This window comes from Erythranthe guttata, chromosome 2 (genome assembly GCF_056151865.1).
Source record: "Erythranthe guttata isolate IM_541 chromosome 2, IM_541, whole genome shotgun sequence".
Lineage (NCBI taxonomy): Eukaryota > Viridiplantae > Streptophyta > Magnoliopsida > Lamiales > Phrymaceae > Erythranthe > Erythranthe guttata.
In genome coordinates, this window is record NC_142534.1 from 9,856,433 (window position 1) to 9,863,011 (window position 6,579).

Below are 6,579 nucleotides of genomic sequence, written 5' to 3' on the forward strand. Positions count from 1 at the left end.
ATGCCCTCGGGTTGCCACGCCAATATACGGGCTCTCCTTTTCTCTCTGACTGACTCAAAAACTCAAAAAGAATTACAAAATAGCATGACAACCTCATTGTACAAATATAGATATACAACATACAGACGGAGATAACCAAAAAGTATATTTTCATAGTTCATCTGGTGCAAATCCGATTAAGATAAATAATTAAAGGAAAGTGATAAAATGGTGACAGTATATCTCTTATACATAAATAAAATAAAATTATGTAGCAAGTTCATAGATAAGAGAGGCTCCGATATAGTTTTTTTTTAGCAGTAAAAAAAGAAATTAGGCCACGCATGGCTGCGAATCCAAACGATTGCATGTGATTAATTAAGAGGAAAAAGAACAAATGCCCTCGAAATCATATGCCCTCGGGGTTACCATACCAATATACAGGCTCCCGCTTTATATATCACTGATTCAAAAACCCCAAAAAATATTACAAAATAGCATCAGAGCCCCATTATCTATACTATTACTATAATATAAAAGGATGAATAGGGTGGTGGTTTCTTCCCTTTTATATAGTGACTATTATACCCCTATGTTACTCAATTGTAATACTAAATGACTATGGTCAATTGAGTAATTAACAATTTAAATAATAAATAGATCAAAGTTCAAACTATATTTATCATTCTCTAGAAAGAAAGCATTAAAGAAGTTCATTTAATTTAGTCAATTAATTAATACGAAAAGTTTATTTACTACAAAATAATCATCATAATATAAATTATGTAGTACTTAATAACAGGTATGGATTTCATGATTAATCTCGAAACTTAACTAAAAACATTTGTTATTTTTTGCACTTTTAATCCACAAAAAAAAAATATTATTTAATATAGAATGTAATTTCATTTACCATTTTTTAATATATTAATTTAAGTTATTTCATTTTTGACTTTCTAGCCAAATAAAAAAATAAAAATATTTTTTTACAAAATAGAATGTAATTTCATTTTCCATTTTTTTTATTAAAAATAATCCATTACTAGATAAAAGGTTAATTTCATTTTCCTTTTATTTGAATATATTAATTCAAAATAATCAAGATTCAATGTTAATTTCATTTTTATTTACTTCTCATACTTGGGGCCTGAATAATTAAAACTATTGTTTATAATATTAATATCATATGTTAATATTGTTTTTGTTTGGATAAAAATAATTTACTTTCTCAATAATTTTAATATATATGCATAGTAACTTAAGAGGATAAAGAAAAAAATACTATAAACATATGAAATTCAGAAAATATTTGGTAATTATTATTCAATTTATTTTTATTTGTGATATAGTAAATTTTTATAACTTGAATAATATTTATAAATATTTATTAATAAATTTAAATAAATATTATGGAATTAAATTTTTTAAATTTTAATTATGGACTATATTATTTAAATTTATTAAACTTTGTATTATAGAATATAAATATATTCGAGTGACATTTTGATGTGAAATATCGCTCGAAAAGATTAAACAGTGAGCTCTTAGGAAATCCACATGTCATAGTCCATGGGCGAACGTATTTCGACGCTACAAGTGAAAATAAAAAAGAGATCAAAGAGTAATGCCCCCAAAATTAAAGAAATGGACAAATAATATTGCACTTGGGACAAAAATCTCTTCACTATTCGTCTTTTACAGTGATGATGCATTGTTAGACTATGTCAAAGTGATAAAACAGTCTACAAGTATTCAACATAATCTTCAAGATAAATGAATTAACAACGAATAAAAATTGGCCACGGACAAAGAAAAAAAAATACCAACAACATCAATAACTATGTCAATCAAAAAATTAATTCAATTGAGAGTAGGGAATTGTGAAAGAAGAATTGCGTTTCGCACCCAAAATTGACTCTAATTGACGAAGATTAAATTACAATGAGCTCGTAGGAAATTCTCATGTCATAACCATAAACAAACGTATTTCATACTGATGTGATCTACAATATATAAGAAATACTCTATTCTAAATGACTCCTCGGGTGATAATATAGTATGATTATTTTGGTTCTCATCAAATTTTCTTTTTCTATGAATCACGCGTTTTTCGCGAAATATTTGTTCAATTCCCATTTTCAAGGCAATTGTTTTAGTAACTTTAATAGCAGATTCAAACCCATTGACTCTAAAATCCTTTAAAAATGATACGAGACCTTCTAATTGTTCTATGGCATAATCAATGTGCATATCTTTAGATTGTAAATTTTTGCTAACACAATTAAGAGCATATAGTAACTCAAACCAAATATTCATACCTATTCTAATTTTTCTTTTTTCATTATCGGAAACTTAGCCCCCCACGTAAATGGTTCACGGTACACCCCTGAATGGAAGATTAAAGTTTATTTTTATAAATAAACTAAACTAATTATTTATTTATTTATATTACTTGTACTTGTAATCTTACATATTATAGTAATTATTGTTGACATTGATAAAATTATGAATTTTATAAACTATTTGTTTATTAGTAAACATAAATATTAGTAAACATAGCTACTCAAAATTCGGAGAGTGATAAAAATTCTTCAACTGAAGAAATTTGATATTAACTAATTAACGTAAACAATTAAAAAATATATTTTTTAATGACTAAAACACGTTGATTATGTAAATCAAACTAATACAATGCATGGGTGTAATATATATCCTTAAAAATATATTTTAGATAAAAAAGAAAAATCGAACGAAAACTTTGAATTGTTGATATATATAATGCGTTATAACCTAAAAAAATTAAAGACAATATCAATTCTATTTGATTTAAGAACCGAAATAAACAATAACAATGATAAAAGAAAATATAAAATTAAAAAATTGTGCTATAAAAAATAAGATATATTATTTGACCCAAGTTTATTTATTTATGCATGATCAGAGGGAACAACATATGGCTGCTCTTAAGCGTATCCTTCTCTACACTCATGGCCTCTCAACCACCATCTTCTCCTTTCCTCTACTCCGGACTTATTTCTTGTCGCTTACTCCGCAGGATGGATGCCCTGATACTCATCGTTCGACATCAGGCTATTGCGTCTTTTTCGGAAACAACCTCATCTCTTGGTCTTCCAAACGGTAGGTCACTACTTCTCCGTCTAGTGCAGAAGATGAATATCGAGCTGTCGCAAATGGCGCCACTGAAACAACATGGTTACATAATCTCCTTTCTGAGTTGCTCTACCTTCCTCCGACAGCCACCATCGTTTATCGTAACAACACCAGCGCCGTCTACCTATCCAACAATCCTATTCAACACTCTCGTACGAAACATGTAGAAATTGATATCCCCTTTATCCGCGGTAAAGTTGCTTTGGCACACGTTCGAGTCCTCCATGTCTCATTCGCCTACCAGTATGCTGATATCTTCATGAAAGGTCTTTCGACCCAACTGTTTCGAGAGTTTGTCTCCAGTCTTCACGTCTTTTTCATTCCCGTTACGACTGCGGGGGTGTATTAGCCGAGTATTATTATTATTATTTATATTATATTATTCTTGTACATATATCTTGTAATTTTGGCATGTGTATCTCTTAGATACCTTATGTAATTGGTTAGTATTTTCTACATGTAACTAGCTATATATATCAATAATATACGTGAGAGACACAATTCTCTCTTTCTCTAATTCTATTCTCCTATATCAACAAGATTAATACTACTGTCAACCACAACAATATGAATTTTTTTGGATTTTTATTATGTTTACCTTTTTTGACCGGTCAACATAATAATATTACCGTATTACACACTAATTTATTATGTAACATAGTGATTTTGCTGTGTTAATATTACTGTGCTAGATAGTAATATAGCAATAAGACTGTGTTAAACAGTAATATAATTAATATTACACTCAACCACAGTAATTTACTGTTTTTTACGGGGCAATAAAATGTTTAAAAAAAATTTAAAAATTCAACGCCGTCGGAGACTGACATTGACCACCAATCAGTGGCAGCCGCAATAGATTAAAAAAAAAGTATCAATGTCGCAGACCGGTGTTCAACGGCGGCGGCTGACCAGTGGCGACAGTCAAAATTAGATTAGAGGTAAAAATTAAATAATTGGTGAAATTTGGGATCAATTTAAGGTTAATTGGGTTAAACGGATGAAATAGGAGTATATTAAAATGTGAGGGATATTTTCTTTTGCACACCTCTGGACTTTTCTGTAAAAAATTTATGACATGGAACTCTTTATAAATAAGTAGTTCATGATTGGCTTATTTGTAATAAACCCTATAATTAAAAAGTGGAATTTGTTTTATTCTTCTTATAATTTTTTCTACTAATTATAATTCTTCATTTTTATTTGCTACACTCTATGTCTTTTATGAGTTAGTAATAAGTGATGAAATCAAATAAAAATGGTCAATTGTTAATATATTACTCATTTTTTATAACATAATTTAAATGTCAACTGCATTTTCATATAAAATAATATCTATTAAAAATTGATAATTATTTTATATATGAAAATTTTATTTAAAACGATTATATTTCACGTATTTTCATATAAAATATTATCTTTTCAAAATTGGTAATTAGATTATGTATGAAAATATTATTTAAAAAAAAGTATATTTCAAGAGATCTCCGATTGTGATATTAAAAATATTGATCACATGAGAAAGAGTCATTTCGTTTTAAGTTGAGTACTACACACTTAGAAACTAATTGGCTAAGCTTAGAAGCTGTTCAAAATATCTTATAAGATGTTTAAGAGCTTATAAACTCTTAAAAAGTGTTTGATAATATTTTTATAAAAGATCTTAAAAATTCCAAAAATTAGCTATTGGAGATCTTATAAGCTTTTTTTAAACATCGAGCACACACGCCCACCTTTTTTTACTTAAGATATGTTTGCTTTAATTACTTTAGCATTCAAAATACTAAAATACCCTAAAATATTTTAGCATATTCCCTCAACACTCTCCTTCGTATAATATATATCGTTAAATATTATTACATACATGCATATTATGCTAAACCCTATGCATTATTGGACAAGAAATATTTCAATACCATTGATTATTTTCTGGTAAGTATTTTATCTTTCGTTTTGTTTTGCTTGCACACTTTTCATGAATTTTATTGGCAGTCATAACTTGTTTTTATTTTTGATTTGAAACTGCTGGAATTTGAAACTACTGGGATTCTTGATTTGAAATAACTGGCAAATCATACGGATCATCCTAATAATTAAACAAGTGGGATTGTATATCTTATATGTACGGTTTTTCAAGATGATACGTTGCAATTTGTTTTCATATAAGTTTGATTTCTCTCGATTTTAGGTCTTGACGAAATAGATTTTTATTTTATTTTTTTTTTATTTTGAAATAAAATTAGATTTTTTTTTTTCAAAGAAATAGAAGTAGATTAGAAAAATTAAAATATAGGTTTGTGTGTTAAAATTTGATTCTAGTTCTCTTCTACTGAGATTGAGATGAAAATGTACGTTAGTCAATTTGTTTTATTTTAAAGTAGATATATCAAGAAAGAACAACTTCATGGATTTTTATGTCTTTTTTGGTCATTATGACAGTAGACATATCTTATAATGCCAAACAGTTTAAGAGCTTTAAATGAGTAAAAAGAACTTATAAGTTCGTTTCCCAAACACTATAAAAATTAAACGTAACTTCTTAAAACAACTTATCACATGTAAGAACTTATCAGTTGTTTAAAATAAGTTTAGTCAAATGGGAGTGTAGATTCAAATTTTAAATATAATGATTAATTTGTTTTTATATATTATTGTAATTAAGTAATCTTTAATATCACATGTAAGAACTTATCAGTTGTTTAAAATAAGTTTAGTCAAATGGGAGTGTAGTTTCAAATTTTAAATATAATGATTAATTTGTTTTTATATATTATTGTAATTAAGTAATCTTTAAGTATGATAATGTAAACAAAAAATCTAAAAAATATACAAAAAAAAACACAAAATTTAATGTTAAAATAAGTTTAGTCAAATGGGAGTGTAGTTTCAAATTTTAAATATAATGATTAATTTGTTTTTATATATTATTGTAATTAAGTAATCTTTAAGTATGATAATGTAAACAAAAAATCTAAAAAATATACAAAAAAAAAACACAAAATTTAATGTTGACAGTGGGATTCGAACCCACGCCCTTTCGGACCAGAACCTTAATCTGGCGCCTTAGACCAACTCGGCCATATCAACATATTATCCTTAATTACAATAATCCTTTTTAATTTTCGTTTTATGGATAATCTATACACACAATTTTTTTATAATAAAAAAATATAGATTTCATAATATATTATTTGAATTTGAATATTCAAACATTGATTTCTATAAATATACTATATTTGCAAGAAATTAAAATAAAAAATTCCAATTAATATGATATTAAAATATGTAGAATGATTGGTTTTTAATTGATTGATAAAATATGATTAATATAATCTATATCAATCAATGATATACTCTATATTTGTTTATATTTCCATGTATGTTGATAATTAATTTACTGATAGATTCAAGTGAATTATTAATCATTTG

At 26.6% G+C, this 6,579-nt stretch overlaps 1 non-coding gene across 1 annotated transcript; it reads right to left on the minus strand.

The window, feature by feature from the left end:
- Positions 1–6,156: 6,156 nt before the first annotated feature.
- On the minus strand, positions 6,157–6,237 carry TRNAL-AAG (transfer RNA leucine (anticodon AAG)). Its single transcript has one exon. It is a non-coding gene; the product is annotated as a tRNA-Leu (tRNA).
- Positions 6,238–6,579: the final 342 nt, after the last annotated feature.